Genomic DNA, 20,789 nt, shown 5'->3' with positions numbered 1-20,789 from the left:
GGATTGTGATACATAATAGGAATTCAGTGCGAGTTGGCTATTCTATTGCAGTTCAAATTTGTCGGTTTTCGAATCTTCCCGCTAAAAAATAATTATTTCACGCATAATTATTCTTTTTGTATTTGTTTTTTTATCAGTTCACAATTGGCTACAAAATTAACTTCGTATCTTTTCGCAACATTCTTCTTGTTCCGAAGCAGACCTAACTTTCGCTCCTCGAATAACACGTAATCAAAAATAGCCGTACACTAGCTTCTCAAGTTCTGCGCCAATCATATTCTGGTGCGTAAGCAAAACATCTTACAAAGATAAAGATCACTCGAAACAGAGTTGAACGGGGAAATGTTCAACGTCGAGTCCACTAAAAAAGAGAAAACAGTTCGCTTGCAAACTCTGTCTTCACTTCTCGGTAAAACTAATGAACAAACAATTCAATTTATAAAAAAGATTGTCACCGAATTTTCAATAAAATTTCTAAGAATGCTATGAATATAAATTCAAAGTGATGCCAAAAAGGCTATAAGTTTTCATTATATGTAAAAACTCTTAGAGAAATCAGATCAGAGGCGAGAAAAGACTTTTGTTTGTATTTGCATAAAGGTACTGAGGGAAGCCGAGTATTTTTATAGTAAACATTCTGAAATAGAAAAAGAAAGAACATTGCAGCTTTGAGAACACAAGAGAAAATAACGTTGATACAATATCATACATCACTTTCGAGATAGATGGGTTTCCCCTCAAAAAATAACAGGGTAGACTAAACCAACGGAACATTTTTTTGGACATTAGAGAAAATTCCTTACTGCTAATGTTTGGTAGAAAAATTGATGCTATATTATAATTCGAATTTCAGCTAGAAACTGCTGCGCGAAATGTCCTCCCTTAGGAAACACACTAAATGCAACAGTGACTCAAAATCCGATTTGAAGTAATTTTGACAAAGCTTGGACAATTCAAAAAATAGTTGCCTTGTTAGCAATAAGCATGTTTATGTGGAATGCAGAAGCATTTTTGAAAGATTTACGAAAAAGCTATGAAAAAGCAAAACCAGAAAAGAGTTAATAATTTTTCAATACAAACTTTAATAATCATCCGATAGACAGAACAGCGAATGTGCTGCAGACTCTCCGGGTTGAGGTCCAGACCGAAGTCATCTCTGATCAGACCCACCCAGGCCAAAGTGACCTCTGATGAGACTAGCATGCTTTCAAAATTCCCTTTGCGCTTCAGGCCTCTTCTAATCAGACTCCCATGCGGTCGGAAATGACTCCTGGTCAAACTAATTTGTGCTTGATTACAATTGTGATTAGATTCAATTACAATCAAACCTGCCTCTGATCGGACTCACGTAGTTCAAAATGGACTCTTTATCAGAATCAAGTGCTCTCTAAATAAATGTCTTAGAATCACTATAAAATATTCAAGTCGTTGAAATTTATTCTTTTAGTATAGTTAACTAAAAAACCAATCCTTAGAGGATTGCGAATGCTAATAAAAGATATTTTACAAAATTTTATTTAGTATGCCATTTGTGGATTTTTCCGACTCGAGTGATGAATCTAGACGCCAATCCATTAAAAACATCTGATTGCCAAAGAAAACTTCTTCTAAAGACGACAGTCATTTACAATGAGCTTAATCCCTGGTCCTGATACTCACCCTCGGATTTTATATGAGACTCTGATCAGAACGCTGTTTTATTGTTGCAGCTTTTTAGAGCTAACATCACGGTAAAAATAACAAAAACCGAACAAATGAAGGAGTTGGAAGTATAATATGATCACCCGTACCAACGTTCAATGACAATCAGTACTGATTCAGAACAATTTTAGAGAAATTTCAGGTTTTAGCACTGATTCAGAAGGACTTCAGAACCAACTAAGAAATGATTTCTGAATTTCTCTGAATCAGAGCAAAATTCAGGGAAAGTATTCTGTATTCTTCTGAATCAGAAGATGATTCAGAATTAATCACTGAATTAGCTCTGAATCAGACAAATTAAGTGCAAAATGTGACCTGAATTAGACTCTGATTCAGTACTGAGTTCGGCTGATAGTTACGTACGGGCAATCCTAATAACGTTCAAAATCTCTTTCGATCGGACTAGTGTGCGCCCGGTTCCGCCTCTGATCAAAGCAGACCATTGTCTAGACTAAAGTGCGCTCGAATATATTTCCAGACTGTAATTGGGGCGTACCATGTACAGGTGTGCGCGCGCAGATGGTCTGATCAAATTTCGAATCTGGACACCTCGACCTGGGCTAAAATCGTCAACCCAATTCAAACTGATCAGATGAAAACAAATATTAATTCAATTTTACGATTATAACCTTCAAGAGATCCAATACGGCAATTTCATATTTCAAAAATGCTTCCTCAAAGGTTAGGCAACAAGGTTCATTATTAACTTGCGAGAGAGATTTCCATTAAATTATAGATTAAGTACATTTCATAAACAATTCTCATACACATGAGTCAAGACGTTTCTGAAGGTATTCTGACAAGAATTTGCACGTGGGTCGGATCAGAAAGAAATTAACAAGAGGGTGCCCGTACCTAAGGTTCAGTGACAATCAGTAATGATTCAGAACAATTCCAGAGGATTTTCAAGTTTCAGTAATGATGCAGAAGGATTTCAGAACCAACTGTGACGTGATTACTGAATTTCTCTGAATCAGAACAAAATTCAGAGAAAATATTCTGTATTCTTCTGAATGATTCACTGAATTAGCTCTGAAACAAACAATTTCAGTGCAAAATGTGACCTGAATTCGAATCTGACTCAGTACTGAATTTGGCTGAGAGTTAGGTACGCGTGCCCCGTTTTACTGTTTATGCAAATCTGCCCATTCTTTGTTTTTTTTTGTGGAGAATCCTCTAGAACGGCGTAAAAAGTGCAATCCATTTTTGGTTTTTGTATAGTCAACCCTTTTTTCAGTTTCTTAGAACTCAATTGATCTGGCCGAAAATACGGCAGATGCTCTGCTTTTTTTAAAATGAATATATAATTGGAATTTCAGATGCTCAGGTGATGATTAGAGGTAATTTAGTTCTCAGGTATGAGCCGTTAAGACAGCACCCCAGATTCGATTTTGAGAATATTTGCTGTACCTTAACTTTATTTAGTGTGTGGTTTCTGACACTGATTGCAACAACATTAAATTTCAACTTGTTAAAGGGATTTCAAGTACCTTCAATTCAGTTTAATACAAAACCACTCGTACCTAACTATTATAGAGAATCAGTGCCTCGTAGGATCACTTTCTGGAAAGGTTTGATTTTCAGTGCTGGTTCAGAATGAATTCAGAATCAATGCTGAATTTCTCTGATTCAGAGGAAAATTCACGATCAAGTTTCTGTGAATTTTTCTGAATCGAGAAGAAATCAGATCGAATTTTTGTGAATTAGCTCTGATTCAGAATAAAAGCAGAATTCTAGAATTATTTCAGAATATGAAAAATAAATTTAAGAAACGGCTCCAAAATAAGTTTCGAAACTTCCACAATGAAAATATTAAGCAAACTGAGTGTTTGTCATTTTTTATAATAAAAAGGAAACTGTTCACAATGGAAGCTTTTGCCATTTCTCGGAAACAAGAAACAAATTCTTCTCATCGTTCAGATACCCAATTTGAATCAGAATCCAAGTCAGAGAATTTCAGAGTCTGATCAGTCTCTGAATCATGATGATTTCAGAGTCTGATCATAATTCGAATTTGTGTCTGATTCAGAGGATTTCAGAGCAGGGCCAGAACATTATGTGCCATCGCATATTAGCGAGCCTCCATGTTCTTCTGAGCTTCAACACCAAAACTTATCTCAATTGTTGAAATATCAAATATATTGAGGTAATCCTTGATTTCCGTAGACATTCTAACTCAGGCAGGAGTTTCGCTGCACGCCCTGCTGCTACAAAATGAAAAGTTTTTGGATATTATCGGAGAAATTAAAGATGCAATTTTCTCAAACACGGAGAAATATCCAGTTCAACGAGAAACTCCTGGTTGCAACTTAAATGACATTTTTAATAGAGGCTCTCAGGTCTATTTCAACATTTGCAGCCACCCGGGTCGAGGAATTCGTCAAAATTTATGCAAGAAATGCGCTGACAACCACTGAAAAAAATTTTTCAGCGGATAAATTTTACATATTAACCCGCTTAATCTGTTGAATTTTCAGCACCTTTCTTACATAATTTCAGCACTTTTCAACACATTAAACGGATAATTATGTAAGAGTAATCCGCTGAAAAATATTTTTTTCAGCGGATGTCAGCGCATTTCTTAGATAATTTCAGCACTTCTCAACCGGGTAAATCGTTTCCACGAAATCCCAGTGGGATTCCTGGAAATCTTGCTTATACTTACTAATCCCACAATTTCCCGGCGAGAAACTTGCCTATGCGTAAGTTTCCCGCTTTTTCCCGCTGCGAAACTTTCGTTTACTTCTGATCCCGGTTCTTCCCGGAAAATTAGTTAAGATCTCAGTGGGAAAGAATCGACAAAAATGGGAAAAATTGCGGGGGAAAAAATAGGAAACGTGGGAAAATAAAAAAAAAATTAGCAGTATTTTTGACATAAGAATCTTTTAAAACTTTGCTGTTAAGTGGATCAAGTAAATTTTGGACTTTTTAACACAATGAAGTTTCTGAACCACTTATACAGCTTGTTCCTAGAGCCCAACATACAGCATCAATGGTTAAGAGAAAGAACGAAAAACATTATTGACATTGATTTGCGTTCGGTTTAATTATTTCTGTTCTATTTTCCTTCAAAATTTTTTATTTGATAATTTTTGGCGCATTTAAAAATGATCAGTGATTTTATCTCGAATATCCTATCGACTGTGTCTTCATCTTTATTGCAACAGCGGATGAAATTTATTAGCTGAGATTCTATTGGCTCCTGATGTAGTGAGACAATTGCATTTTGCTTTCAAACTTTTTCTTAAACTTGGTCTCACAATGTTGAATTCTTTGCAGTTGATGCATTTTGTCAATCAGAAAAAAATTCAACTCTTCTAATAAACGAATTGTGCCAAAACCAAGTTTCATTTTTCAACGAGATGAATGATTATGTATTATGTCGCAAAAGTAGATTAGCTGTGAAATCAAATTCGAAAATTAAAACTTTTTGTTGTTATGTGGATCGAAAAAACTTGGACTGTTTTTCACAATAAAATGTCTCTACTATCTACACAGCAGTTGATTAGATCATAAATTCCAGGTTTACAGTTCATATCAAAGTAAGGAAAAGATTATTCTAATTGACTTGAGGTCGGTTCATATAATTCTGTTGTAGTTTCTGCAAAAAGCAAATTTTGATGTATTTGGGCATTTAAGAGTTCCAAACCACTATGTCGCATTTCCTATTGTCCAGTTCTTTAGTTTTTGTAGCCAATATATTTTTAAGACTATGGTGAAGTCTTTTGATGCACACTTTGGAAACTATAACAGAACGAGCGTTTGACACCAATGGAAAAAAGAGCAAAGTGGCTGAATGCTCATCGGCTTTGATTTCCTAAGAACTTAAATGAAACCAGTCATGGTATATAGAGTTTTAAAGCCCGATTTAAGCGCAGTCTAATGAGCTGCATTTCCTTTCAATTGGTTCAGTGTTCAAGAAGTTATTAGTAATTTTCAAAACCAAACCTCCAAAAATGACCACATGCTCACTGCTTGATCTTTCTTTAATCAGATTGTTTGTGTTGATGGCCGGTTAAGATGAGTCACAATATCATCATACCAAACTTATAAGACAATGGTGAACGGTTGTATTAAAGCAGTTGTAAGGTATGTTTAGGCAAGTTCTTCAATTAGTCACTAAAAATTTTTTTGATAGCAAATAAACAGGATCTGAATGTTTTGCAATTTTTTACTGTTTTCTTTCAATTGGGAAACAAAATTAGTGAATAATAGCGTATTCTTTTTCTCACGCAAGCTGGTCATCTATGAAATTGTTAGTTGAAGTCCTGAAAACTATTTGTGGGAATGTTATTCAATGATGAATGCGGAAAAACGAATCGTTTTTCAAATTTTATGGCTGAGTGGTGTTTTGCGCAATTGAACACATTTTTCGGATTACGTTTTTGTGTTTTCTAGACATTATTTAAGTTGTAGAAGCTAATTGTAATTTTTCCTAGCTCGCCATGAAAGTTTGCCGTGACCTAGAACGTGGAAGTCGACCAGAATTACACCCACAAATACGCCGGGAACGCTGTTTCATGTTGTTTTACGTCGGTTCCGGAGTTTTTGGGCTTTGCTGATAGCCCAAAAATTGGGGTATAAAATAGTATTTGGTTAATATCTTCCAAAGTACTAATCCAAATTAAACGGGAGTGGTTGCATTTTGTTGGCACTACACTTTTCTTGCTTGCAATGTTTGGTTGGTCTCTCAAATCGGCTTTATCAGAAAGTTATCAATTTTTAAATTTGAAAAAAAGTTGAATTTTTGGGCTGTTCAGGGTGACGCAAATTTCGGTACAAGAAAACACGCGATATACCCTACAAATGTTAGTGTTTCAGTATCCTCAGTTAGTGGTGAGTAAACCCATATATATTTTATATAGTATTTCTTGTAGTTGAGATCTACTAGTCAATTCTGGCTCTGAATAGCGGTCGCCTCGCTTTTTTGGGCATTTGGTACGGTATTATAATTGCTATAACTCCTTGAAGAATGTACGGATTGAGCTCAATTTTTAATATGATGCGTATCTCAAGCAGTGCTACAAACAAGCAGTGTACTAAGGGGTTTCATTTTTGTTTCGCCGTTTTTGAGAAATTGTCCAGTAAACTTGATTTCGATTTTATCGACAGAAGCGGTTGACACCAGCGGTCGATCCCGTTGACACCTTGAAGCTTTGAACTGTGTTGAAAAAATTAGTGTTTTGAATAGCATGTCTAGCGTGGATTCCGAATATGTATACTTTATTTAGCGTTTTCTGATGTTTTGGTGTTCAATTTTAGCTCTAAATGTGGTGTACCTCTACTCTATGGTCATTTGGAACGGTACATCAATTTTAATATAACTTCTTGAAGAATGCACAGATGGGGCTCATTTTATAATATGATGCGTATCGCAAGCAGTGCTAAAAACTACCAGCTTTTGTTTTTTTTTCTGTCGTTTTTGAGAAATTACCCTGTAAACTTGACCCCATTTTGACCCCAGAAGCGGATGACTGCCAGGTCTGGTCACTTTCTGAACTTTTTATTTCTAAAGAACTGATTGTTTAAGCATCGTGAGTTATTTCGTTAGCTTGCTGGGACAATGAGGAGTCTCCCATATATTTTCCCAAAATGTTTTCTCTAGTTCAGTTCGACAATTTTAGCGGAACCTGAGATGTACTTGTCCTATTTGATCATTTGGTACGGTACCTTCATGTTGACATATCTCCTCGTACAGTGAACCAATTTTTGGTCTGTTTGTTGATTTAATCTCAGATTGAACAGTACTTGAATCCCTGTAAATGGCGCTTTGTTTCTTTCAGCCGTTTTCAAGAAATTGACCAGGACACATACTCCCATTTTGACCAATTCGAGTTTAGTCCATTTCGTGTATCTACTTGTTAGACCAACAAAACAGCCGAATTTAGCCTCAAAAATTACTTCGTTAGAGTTCCTCAATAAAAGGCATTCTCCCCATATAGGTTTTTTAGTGCATTTTCGGTTGTTTAGGTGGTCAATTTTGGCTCTGTAAGTCAACTCTCCTCGTTTCTGACGAGATTGGTACGGTACCTTAACTTCGCAATATCTCGTCGTAAGATAAACCGATTTTGATGATATTTTGACACAAAGCGTGATGCAAGTAGTACTCATTTTGCTGTAAATTTGGTTCTTTTTCGTTTTGTCAGTTTTGAAATATTGACCACTTAACATACCTCCAGTTTGACCATCTGAAACAGGAGAAACGACATCTCCAACCTGCTACTGACCACCGCAGATGTTACTTTTACCGTTGTTCGAGCAACTGGGTACACTCAGTGTATCCCAGTGATATGCCTAGCGAAATTTGTTAATTACAATTATAATCGTTGATGAACATTTATTGGACATTTGGACATTTTGGGTCATCATTGTCCTTTTTTGGGGCATTTGGTACCAACGACTCGATCGTTAGTTACTCTGCCTGCAGTAATTTTTTTGCCTATTGGGGTACAAATTCAGAGAGCCCTTTATGCGTGCTTTCTTTTGGTTTAATAAAATTTGAAGAATTACTCCCCAGAAATTGTAAGTTTGTCTACACTCATTGGAAAAGTCCCAATTTTTGATCGGACTTTGCCGGTTTCTGCTAATAACTCCGTATAGAGATGGAATATCTTCATTTTGTTTAGTGATAATGAAAGCTTAGTTCAAAAGGGTTTTAATGGTATACATGTCATATAGTGTTGTTTTAAAAAAAATTGTGAAATTTGCCCGAGAGCCTAACTTAATTTGGTCGTTTTAAGCGTTTCTGACCTCATTCGTGTAGGTCACACCATTCTCGCATACATTGAAAAGTGCTGTTCCACACTCTCCGAGTTCCATGCCATGGTGATGTTCCAGAACTCATGCCAAAATTTGTTTTTTTGGGTTGGGCGGTTGGTGTTTTTGGGGGAGGGGTGTGTTTCATTTGGGGGGGGAGGGAGGGGTGGCGTTGGGGGTGTGGGTGCGCGGCGTCGGGGTTGGGTTGCGTCGGGGTGGGGGGAGGGGGTTTCCGTGCGTTTTGTGTGTTGTCTTTGATTTTCTCTTTATGTATACTAACAAACTCTTTTTTCAGAGTTTGTTTGCTTGTTGGCTCTGCTTCTTTCTCTCTTCTGCTTTAGCTGCCGTCTTCACCCAGGTGAGTTCTTTCCGCTTCTTTGCTTTCTTTTGGTCTGGTTTGCTCTCACCACAGAGCTGCTGTTTTTGGACCAGATTTCTGGTCCATTTTCCCACTTTCTTGGAATGTGTCCTTGCAAAGCAAGAAGGTTCGTTGAAGCTTTGCGCTTTTCTCCGCTTCCGCTTTGTGTTTTGGTCCGGTTTGCTATGCAGCGCACAGTTTCGGTTTTCTGAGCACTCCTTTGGGGAGAATTCCCACAACGTTTGAGTTTTTTCCTGCAAACCAAGAAGGTTACTTGATGCGAAATAGATGAAATTTTTAAAAGATTATTGGCTTTGAGAAGTTTCTAGCTCATTTTTTCCCACCTCATAGAGAAAAATAAGTTAAAATCTGACTGCAAAATGGTATTTGGCTAGTTCAAAAAGCACACTGAGGCACCATAGACGGCACTCACTCTAGGAATTTCAATTTCTTCAAAAATTCAGTCGGAATGTGAAACTTGCAAAAAGATGGAATTTTTTGCTTATTGAATTTTCAAAAATAAGTAACATTTTGTCGGATCAGAATTGTTAAAAGTGAACCAAACTGATATCCCAGTCTATCAGTAATATAAAGGTTCTAATGTAAAAAGAATTGCTCTTCCGAACGTCCCTTGAAAAAAGTAGGTATAACACCTACAATCGAAATATCGACTTTGTTCTCTTATTATATTTGCAATAATAGTACAAATTCATCGGGTCAGAGAGTTCTTTAAATTAAACCAAAATAATCTCCCAGACTACCAGTAATGTTCAAGTTTTAAAGCCAAAAATGTCCCTTAGGTGACTACAAAACAATCTCTGGGAAGAAATGATGCGCCCGTTTTGACAATCGCGGTTTACTTCTTTATCCAATAGCCAAAAAGTTTGATGTTTTATCATTTCTCTTTGAAAAGAAATAGTGAGGTTGTTCAAAGGCCGTGAGCCAGCCCCCGGGCTCACTTGCGGCCTTTTGTTCAACTTCTATAGATAGTACTTGGTTGCGTACGTCATTTTGCGCTAATAAAAAATTTCTGGTGTAATTATAAGGTCGTCGAGAATCTGCTTTTGGGGTGAAATTAAATAATTTGTCTCTTCTTAAGGATGTTTGTTTTTTCAATTTTATCTTAAGTTATTTTGTTCTAAACGTAGGGAGCCTCCATTTAAGTGGAGAATAGATCTGTGGGAAGAAATTTTGCGCCCGTTTGGACAATCGCAGTTTACTTCTTTATCCAAGAGCCAAAAAATTTGATGTTTTTATCATTTTTTTCAAAAGAAATAGTGAGATTGTTCAAAGGCCGTGAGACAGCCTGCGGGCTGGTTTGCGGCCATTTTTTTAAACTTCTATAGATAGTACTCGGTAGCGTTCGTCATTTTGCGCTAATAAAAATTTTCTGGTGTAAATCTAAGGTTGTCGAGAGACTGCTTTTGTGGTGAAGAGGAATAATTTGTCTCCTCTTAATGTCGTTTTTTTTCAAATTTATCCTAAGTTTTTTTATTCTAAACGTAAGGAGCCTCCATTTAAGTGGAGAATAGATCTGTGGGAAGAAATTTTGCGCCCGTTTGGACAATCGCAGTTTACTTCTTTATCCAAGAGCCAAAAAGTTTGATGTTTTTATCATTTTTTTTCAAAAGAAATAGTGAGATTGTTCAAAGGCCGTGAGACAGCCTGCGGGCTGGCTTGCGGCCCTTTTTAAAACTTGTATAGATAGTACTCGGTTGCGTATGTCATTTTGCGCTAATAAAAGTTTTCTGGTGTAAATCTAAGGTTGTCGAGAGAGACCGCTTTTGGGTGAAATGAAATAATTTGTCTCCTCTTAAGAACGCTTTTTTCAAATTTATCTTAAGTTATTTTATTCTAAACGTAAGAAGCCACCGTTATAGTGGAGAATGGATCTCTGGGAAGAACTGTTGTGCCCGTTTTGCCAATCGCAGTTTACTTCTTTATCCAGGAGCCAAAAATATTGATGTTTTTATCATTTTTTTTAAAAGAAAAAGTGAGATTGTTCAAAGGCCGTGAGCCAGCCTGCGGGCTGGCTTGCAGCTTTATTTTAAACTTCCTTAGATAGTATTCGTTTGCGTACGTCATTTTGCGCAAATAAAAATTCTCTGGTGTAATTCTAAGGTCGTCGATAGACTGCTTTTGGGGTGAAATGAAATAATCTGTCTCTTCTTAATGATGTTTTTTTTTCAAATTTATCTTAAGTTATGTTATTCTAAACGTAAGGAGCCACCGTTAAAGTGGAGAATGAGTCTCTGGGAAGAAAAATTGCACCCGTTTTGACAATCGCAGTTTACTTCTTTATCCAAGAGCCAAAAAGTTTGATGTTTTATCATTTTTTTAAAAGAAATAGTGAGATTGTTCAAAGGCCGTGAGCCAACCTGCGGGCTGGCTTGCGGCCTTTTTTAACTTCTATAGATAGTACTCAATTGCGTACGTCATTTTGCGCTAATAAAAATTCTCTGGTGTAATTCTAAGGTCGCCGAGAGACTGCTTGTTGGGGTGAATTGAAATAATTTTTCTCTTCTTAATACCGTTTTTTTTTCAAATTAAACATAAGTTATGTTGTTCTAAACGAAGGAGCCACCGCTAAGGTGGGGAATAGATCTCTGGGAAGAATTGATGCGCCCGTTTTGACAATTGCGGTTTACTTTTTTTATCCAAGAGCCAAAATTTGGATGTTTTTATCATTTTTTTTAAAGAAATAGTGAGATTGTTCAAAGGCCGTGAGCCAGCCTGCGGGCCAGCTAGCGGCTTTTTTTAATTTCTATTGACAGTAGTCGACTGCGTACGTCATTTAGCGCTAATTAAAATTTTCTGGTTTAATTTTAAGGTCGTCGAGAGACTGTTTTGGGGTGAAATGAAATAATTTTTCTCTTCTTAATGACGTTTTTTTTCATATTTATCTTAAGTTATGTTAAGATAAATATCACAAAGGAAAAAAGTTTCCTCTGATCACAAAGGAAAAAAGTTTCAAATCTTTAAATAGATTAAACTGATCATTAGTTTATCTAAGCAAATGTGTTAACTTCAAACGTAACACACGGCGTCATTGCACCGTAAACAACACTGTCTCGCCATTATTTGAGAAGAGCAGTGAATTCGAAAATTTGTTATTGCGATTTTGTTAAAATTTTTGCTTTATTACCTGAACTCAAGCTTTATTATCTGTCATGTGACATGCTAAGAATTTGAAAACAGATCAATTAATCCGAAAAATTGTTTATTCCTATTGGCCGAAATTGAACTTGGGTACAGTACCGTCATAAATAAATCGAGATTATCAGTCCCCAAGGCGAAAATGCCGGCGAATAAAGGCTATCAAGTAACGGTAGAATGTGAAAATGACTGAGGAATGTGGACTGATGTTCGCGGGTTTACTCTTGAAACGAAAGCACAAACGGAATTGTTAGATTTCACCTGCGGTTTCTGTGCAGCCAAAGAAATAAAGAAGCTGAAGAAGCAAATAGAAAGTTACGAGAAGGCTTCGGAAAAACTAGAAGAAGTATCCCAGTCACTAGATAAGATGAAATAAACCAACCAGTCCAGCTCTAATGCAGTCCCATCGAAGCTGAGCTTGGCCGAAGTTGTCAGCGGCGTAAACCAAGAACAGTTCGAACAGAAAAAGCGCTCAAAGAACCTGATTCTCCTCGGGACTAAGCCAGACAGTGAGAACACTGAAACATCTGACAATCGTCTTGTTTCCGAAATTGCAGAATCCCTGAATGTAAATATGAAATTTGAATGTCAAAGAATTGGCAAACAAAATACAGAAGGCAAGCAGCTGCTTCGAATAAAGTGCGAGACAGAAAAAATGAAATAGGACATTCTATAGAAAGCGAAGAGCTTAAAAGAAAATGAACGATTCAAGTACGTATTTATACAAGCCGATCTAACAAAAACCGAGCGAGAAAATAGAAAGAAACTGGTGGCAGAATTAAAAGAGAAAAGACTGCTGAATCCCTCCACCAAGTACAAAATTAGAGGCAATCAAATCGTTGAAAACAGAGGATCGTGACTAACAATTTGTTAATGGAACGTGGAAGGTGCTAAAGGAACACTATCAACGTGCACAAGTGAAAAAACCGCATACGATATCTTGCTATTAACAGAAACGCTCAGTGTAAATTCAGTCGAAATACCTGGTGTCACATGCTTCTGCACAAAGACAGTAAAAAGCGGGAAGGGGCGGCCGCAAAGCGGCTTAGCAATCGCACTGAATAAAAAAAATTGAGAATTACATGCTATGTTCTCCATCAGAACAATAAATTATTAGCACTGCAGATCAAAGAATTCAGCCTAATTATTATTGTAGCATATTTTCCACCAAAAACAGATCTAGAGACAATATATCAAGCACTTACCGAAGCTTTTCAATGCTGTCAAGGCAAAGCACGTATGATCCTGGGCGGCGACTTCAATTGCAGACTCGACTCATCCGAAAGAGGCAACTCACTTTGCGAATTTTTAAATAATTGGAATCTTCATTGTGTTAACGATAATAAAGAAGTAACGTACGAATTTCAATCCGGCAAAAGCGTTATCGATTTATTTTTCGTAAGCAAGGAACTCCTAGAACATTTTAACGAGATAAAGATCAAAAATTCGTTGTTAACAAAGCACAAACCGGTTTCTTGCTGTTTTGATCTAAAAGGCAGACAAGATATAGCTGAAAGCAGAAAGAAACAAATGCGTAAATTTGATGTTGAACAACTGAACGAGCGAATAAAAAGCGTTCAAATTCCACACGATAGCAACGCATTGGACACATCGTATGACGAATTCGCCAAGGCTATTCATGAATCGGCAACCGTGCGGCCTGAAAAAAAATTCATCGAAATGGTTCAAAAGAGATTTGTACATATTGCATAAGCAGTTGAAAGCTGGATACAGACAGAGACATAAAGCAGATTCTGATTATTTTAAAACGAAAAGAACCTTTAAGAAACTTTGCAGAAAGCACAAAATGACGCATGAAATAGATCGAGAAAGTTTCATAATTAGAAAAGCAGAATCGGAAAGGCGAGAATTTTGGAAAATTCTGAAATTAAAGAAACTTTCAACAAAAGTATCTGGAATTACAATTCCAGTTTGGGAATCATATTTTGAAGGTCTCTTTAAAGCTGAGGGCAAATCTTAGGAAACCACGATTATTGTTTTTCAAACTGGAAATAAACCGGATTTTTGAATGATCCAAAAACAGTGGAAGAAATTACCGAGGAAGCTTCAAAGTTTAAAGCTGGTAAAGCAGCGGGACCAGATGGAATAACCAACACTAGTATTAAATTAGGTTTTCAGCAAATGCAAAGATACGTATTCTATTTACTGAACCTCTGCTTGCGGAGCATAATGTACCCCGAATTTGGAAGTCATTATATATTAAACCACTGTACAAAGGCAAAGGGAGCAAAGCCGAACAAAATTCCTAAAGGGGCATTAGCCTGTTAAGTTGCATGTACAAGTTGTTCACGGGTATCATTTACCAACGTTTGCGAACATGGGTCGAGAGAAATCAAATTTTACCACCAAGTTAAAAAGGTTTCAGATTCAAACTGTCAACAATCGACGCAGTTTCGCACTTGAAAAGAGCAATCAAGAATAACATCAGCTGCAGTGGCAAATACTATGCCTGCTTCATTGACTACGAAAAAGCTTTCGACTTCGTGAATAGGAACTTGCAGCTTACAAAACTGATAAAAATGGGGCTTCATTGGAACATTCTGCATACACTACAATCTGTGCTAAAATGTAACCTCCAGCAGATCCTTGATGGAGAATTTTTTTCAAACGAGATTGAACAGAAAACAGGAGTAGCACAAGGAGACAAACTCTCACCACTCTTGTTTAGTTTATTCATAGCTGATTTATAATTTGAATTGAAATTCAAGGGTCTAGATGTTATATTTTACGCAGATGACTTAGTACTTGGGAGCCATAGCCAAGGCCAACTACAACAAAGTTTAAATAATCTGAACACGTATTGTAGCAGAAACTATTTGAAAATTAATGTAAACAAGACAGAATGTATGAAATTCAGAAGAAGTGACCGTTTAGCTGTCGATGAAAAATTCCATATATATCGAAAAGCGAAATTGAATTTACTAACACCTTCTGTTATCTCGGTGTAATTTTTTTGAGCACGTTATCTCCCAGTCATCATCTAAGGCATCTAATGAACAAAGCCTATCAATCACTAGCTTCAATAAACCAAAAACTAAATCTGCAGAAAGTCAACTTCAACTCAGCACAACAACTCTTCACTTCAATTGTTTTTCCAGCCTCAACTTACGGATTAGAGACGTACGTCGACGAACTTTTTGAAGTAGAAATAAAACAACATTACCGGAAAATAGAAGCCGTTTTTTGGAAAAGTTGGTGCGGAGTAAGCAAGTACACCTCAACCACAACGCTTTTAAACAAATTGATGTTTCACAATATACACAGACTAAAAGACTGCCCGCCAAAACACAGGAGAATAATTGCCAAGTTCTATGCCAATGGTCTACACAATAATTTTTGTTGTTTGGAAGGTTGTTACCAATGGGAGGAAAACCTATGTGTGTGCAGATTTTGCAAAAGAACTCTTTTATAAACAGACCATTTTTCTTTATTGTAGTCACTTTTTAAACTTGACACCTTTACAGAAGTTCTATAAACTCTTAAACAATTAAACTTAATGCTTATTTCTGAATCTGTAAATAATTTGCACAATTTGTCAGTGTGATCTGATGTTTAATTCAATCTTCTTCTTCTTAAGTTATGTTGTTTTAAACAACGTAAGGAGCCATCGTTAAAGTGGGGAATGAATATTTGGGAAAAAATGATGCGCTCATTTTGACAATCGCGGATTACTTCTTTATCCAAGAGCCAAAAAATTTGATGTTTTTATCATTTTTTTTTTAAAAAAAAGTGAAATTGTTCAAAGGCCGTGAGCCAGCCTACGGGCTGGCTTGCGGCCTTTTTTTAAATCTTCTTTAGATAGTACTCGGTTGCGTACGTCATTTTGCGCTAATAAAATTTCTCTGGTGTAAATCTAAGGTCGTCGAGAGACTCCTTTTGAGGTGAAATGAAATAGTCTGTATCTTCTTAATGACGTTTTTTTTTCAAATTTATCTAAAGTTATGTTGTTCTAAACGTAAGTAGCCACCGTTGAAGTGGGGGAATAGATCTGTGGGAAGAAATGTTGCGCCCGTTTTGACAGTGGAGGTTTATTTTTTATCCAAGAGCCAAAAAGTTTGATGCTTTTATCATTTTTTTTTGAAAAGAAATAGTGAGATCGTTCAAAGGCCGTGAGCCAGCCTGCGGGCTGGTTTGCGGCCTTTTTTTAAATTTTGTTAGATAGTACTCGGTTGCGTGCTTCATTTTGCGCTAACAAAAATTTTCTGGTGTTATTCTAAGGTCGTCGAGAGACTGCTTTTGGGTTGAAATGAAATAATTTGTCTCTTGTTAATGACGTTTTTTCACATTTATCTTAAGTTATGTTGTTCTAAACGTAAGGAGCCACCGTTAAAGTGGAAATTGAATCTCTGGGAAGAAAAGTTGTGCCAGTTTTGACAATCGCATTTTAATTCTTTATCCAAGAGCCAAAAAGTTTGATGTTTTTATCATTTTTTTAAAAGAAAAAGTGAGATTGTTCAAAGGCCGTGAGCCAGCCTGCGGGCTGGCTTGCAGCCTTTTTTCATTTTTTAAAACTTCTTTAGATAGTACTCGGTTGCGTACGTCATTTTCGGCTAATAAAAATTCTCTGCTGTAATTCTAAGGTCGCCGAGAGACTGCTTTTTGGGGTGAATTGAAATAATTTTTCTCTTCTTAATACCGTTTTTTTCAAATTAATCTTAAGTTATGTTGTTCTAAACGTAAGGAGCCACCGTTAAAGTGGGAGGTAGATTTTTTGATTTTTTGGAAGAAATGGTGCGCCCGTTTTGAGAATCGCAGTTTACTTCTTTATCCAAGAGCCAAAAAGATTGATGTTTTTATCATTTTTCTTTGAAAAGAAATAGTGAGATCGTTCAAAGACCGTGCGCCAGCCTGCGGGCTGGCTTGCAGCCTTTTTTCTTTTTTAAAAACTTCTTTAGATAGCACTTGGTTGCGTACGTCATTTTCCGCTAATAAAAATTCTCTGGTGTAATTCTAAGGTCGCCGAGAGACTGCTTCTTGGGGTGAATTGAAATAATCTTTCTCTTCTTAATACCGTTTTTTTTCAAATTAATCTTAAGTTATGTTGTTCTAAACGTAAGGAGCCACCGTTAAAGTGGGAGGTAGATCTTTTGGAAGAAATGGTGCGCCCGTTTTGAGAATCACGGTTTACTTCTTTATCCAAGAGCCAAAAAGATTGATGTTTTTATCATTTTTCTTTGAAAAGAAATAGTGAGATTGTTCAAAGGCCGTGCGCCAGCCTGCGGGCTGGCTTGCAGCCTTTTTTCTTTTTTTAAACTTCCTTAGATATTACTCGGTTGCTTACGTCATTTTCCGCTAATAAAAATTCTCTGGTGTAATTCAAAGGTCGCCGAGAGACTGCTTTTGGGGTGAATTGAAATAATTTTTCTCTTCTTAATAAAGTTTTGTTCAAATTTATCTTAAGTTATGTTGTTCTAAACGTAAGGAGCCACCGTTAAAGTGGAGAATGAATCTCTGGGAAGAAAAGTTGTGCCATTTGTGACAATCGCAGTTTAATTCTTTATCCAAGACCCAAAATTTTGATGTATTTATCATTTTTTTAAAAGAAAAATTGAGATTGTTCAAAGGCCGTGAGCCAGCCTGCGGGCTGGCTTGCAGCCTTTTCTCATTTTTAAAAACTTCTTTAAATAGTACGTGGTTGCGTACGTCATTTTCTGCTAATAAAAATTCTCTGGTGTAATTCTAAGGTCGCCGAGAGACTGCTTTTTGGGGTGAATTGAAACAATTTTTCTCTTCTTTATACCGTTTTTTTTTTCAAATTAATCTTGAGTTATGTTGTTCTAAACGTAAGGAGCCACCGTTAAAGTGGGAGGTAGAACTTCTATTGATATTAATTAGTTGCGTAAGTCTTTTTGCGCTAATAAAAACTTTCTGGTGTGATTCTAAGGTCGTCGAGAAACTGCTTTTGGGGTGAAATTAAATAATTTGTCTTCTCTTAATGACGTTTTTTTCAAATTTATCTTAAGTTATGTTGTTCTAAACGTAAGGAGCCACCGTTAAAGTGGGGAAAAGATCTTTGATAAGAAGTTTTGCGCCCGTTTTGACAATCGTTGTTTACTTTTTTTATCCAAGAGCCAAAAAGTTTGATGTTTTTATCATTTTTCTTTGAAAAGAAATAGTGAGATTGTTCAGAGGCCGTGAGCCAGCCTGCGGACTGCCTTGCGGCTTTTTTTTAAAAACTTTTATAGATAGTACTCGGTTGCGTACGTCATTTTGCGCTAATAAAAATTTTCTGGTGTAATTCTAAGGTCGTCGAGAGACTGCTTTTGGGGTGAAATGAAATCAATTGTCTTCTCTTAATCATGTTTTTTTTTTTCAAATTTAACTGAAGATATGTGGTTCTAAACGTAAGGAGCCACCGTTAAAGTGAGAAATAGATCTCTGGAAGAAGTTTTGCGCCCGTTTTGACAATCGCGGTTTACTTCTTTATCCAAGAGCCACAAAGTTTGATGTTTTTATCATTTTTCTTTGAAAAGAAATAGTGTGATTGTTCAAAGGCCGTGAGCCAGCCTGCTGACTGGCTTGCAGCCTTTTTTAAAAAACTTCTATTGATATTACTTATTTGCGTACGTCATTTTACGCTAATAAAAATTTTCTGGTGTGATTCTAAGGTCGTCGAGAGACTGCTTTTGGGGTGAAACAAAATAATTTGTCTTCTCTTAATGACGTTTTTTTTTCAAATTTATCTTAAGTTATGTTGTTCTAAACGTAAGGAGCCACCGTTAAAGTGGGGAATAGATCTTTGGGAAGGAGTTTTGCGCCCGTTTTGACAATCGCGGTTTCCTTCTTTATCCAAGAGCCAAAAAGTTTGATGTTTTTATCATTTTTCTTTGAAAAGAAATAGTGTGATTGTTCAAAGGCCGTGAGCCAGCCAGCGGGCTGGCTTGCGGCCTTCTTTTTAACTTCTATAGATAGTACTCGGTTGCGTACGTCATTTTGCGCTAATAAAAATTTTCTGGTGTAATTCTAAGGTCGCCGAGAGTTTGCTTTTGGGGTGAAATAAAATAATTTGTCTTCTCTTAATGACGTTTTTTCAAATTTATCTTAAGTAATGTTGTTCTAAACGTAAGGAGCCACCGTTAAAGTGGGGAATAGATCTTTGAGACGAAGTTTTGCGCCCGTTTTGACAATCGCAGTTGACTTCTTTATCCAAGAGCCAGAAAGTTTGATGTTTTTATCATTTTTCTTTGAAAAGAAATAGTGTGATTGTTCAAAGGCCGTGAGCCAGCCAGCTGGCTGGCTTGCGGCCTTCTTTTTAACTTCTATAGATAGTACTCGGTTGCGTACGTCATTTTGCGCTAATAAAAATTTTCTGGTGTAATTCAAAGGTCGCCGAGAGACTGCTTTTGGGGTGAAAAAAAATAATTTGTCTTCTCTTAATGACGTTTTTTCAAATTCATCTTAAGTAATGTTGTTCTAAACGTAAGGAGCCACCGTTAAAGTAGGGAATAGATCTTTGAGAAGAAGTTTTGCGCCCGTTTTGACAATCGTTGTTTACTTTCTTATCCAAGAGCCAAAAAGTTTGATGTTTTTATCATTTTTCTTTGAAAAGAAATAGTGAGATTGTTCAGAGGCCGTGAGCCAGCCTGCGGGCTGCCTTGCGGCATTTTTAACTTTTATAGATAGTACTCGGTTGGGTACGTCATATTGTGCTAATAAAAATTTTCTGGTGTAATTCTAAGGTCGTCGAGAGACTGCTTTTGGGGTGAAATGAAATCATTTGTCTGCTCTTACTCATGTTTTTTTTTTCAAATTTAACTGAAGATATGTTGTTCTAAACGTAAGGAGCCCCCCTTAAAGTGAGAAATAGATCTCTAGGATGAAATGATGCGCCCGTTTTGACAATCGCTGTTTATTTTTTTATCCAAGAGCCAAAAAGTTTGATGTTTTTATAATTTTTCTTTGAAAAGAAATAGTGAGATTGTTCAAAGGCCGTGAGCCAGCCTGCGGGCTGGCTTGCGGTATTTTTTTAACTTCTATAGATATTAATCGGTTGCGTACGTCATTTTGCGCTAATAAAATTTTTCTGGTGTAATTCTAAGGTCGTCGAGAGACTGCTTTTGGGGTGAAATGAAATCCTTTGTCTTCTCTTAGTCATGTCTTTTTTTCAAATTTAACTGAAGATATGTTGTTCTAAACGTAAGAAGCCACCGTTAAAGTGAGAAATAGATCTCTGGGATGAAATGATGCGCCCGTTTTGACAATCGCTGTTTAATTTTTTATCCAAGAGCCAATAAGTTTGATGTTTTTATCATTTTTCTTTGAAAAGAAATAGTGAGGTTGTACAAAGGCCGTGAGCCAGCCTGCGGGCTGGCTTGCGGCATTTTTTTAAACTTTTATAGATATTACTCGGTTGCGTACGTCATTTTGCGCTAATAAAATTTTTCTGGTGTAATTCCAAGGTCGTCGAGAGACTGCTTTTGTGGTGAAATGAAATCATTTTTCTTCTCTTAATCATGTTTTTTTTTTCAAATTTAACTGAAGATATGTTGTTCTAAACGTAAGGAGCCACATTTAAAGTGGGGAATAGATCTCTGAGAGGAAATGACGCGCCCGTTTTGACAATCGCTTTTAACTTTTTCAACCAAGAGCCAAAAAGTTTTATGTTTTTATCATCTTTCTTTGAAAAGAAATAGTGAGATTGTTCAGAGGACGTGAGCCAGCCTGCGGGCTGGCTTGCGGCCTTTTTTAAAATTTTATAGATAGTACTCGGTTGGGTACGTCATATTGTGCTAATAAAAATTTTCTGGTGTAATTCTAAGGTCGTCGAGAGACTGCTTTTGGGGTGAAATGAAATCAT

This window comes from Convolutriloba macropyga, chromosome 2 (genome assembly GCF_964194025.1).
Source record: "Convolutriloba macropyga chromosome 2, txConMacr16.3, whole genome shotgun sequence".
Classification (NCBI taxonomy): domain Eukaryota; kingdom Metazoa; phylum Xenacoelomorpha; order Acoela; family Convolutidae; genus Convolutriloba; species Convolutriloba macropyga.
This window is presented reverse-complemented; position numbering follows the sequence as displayed.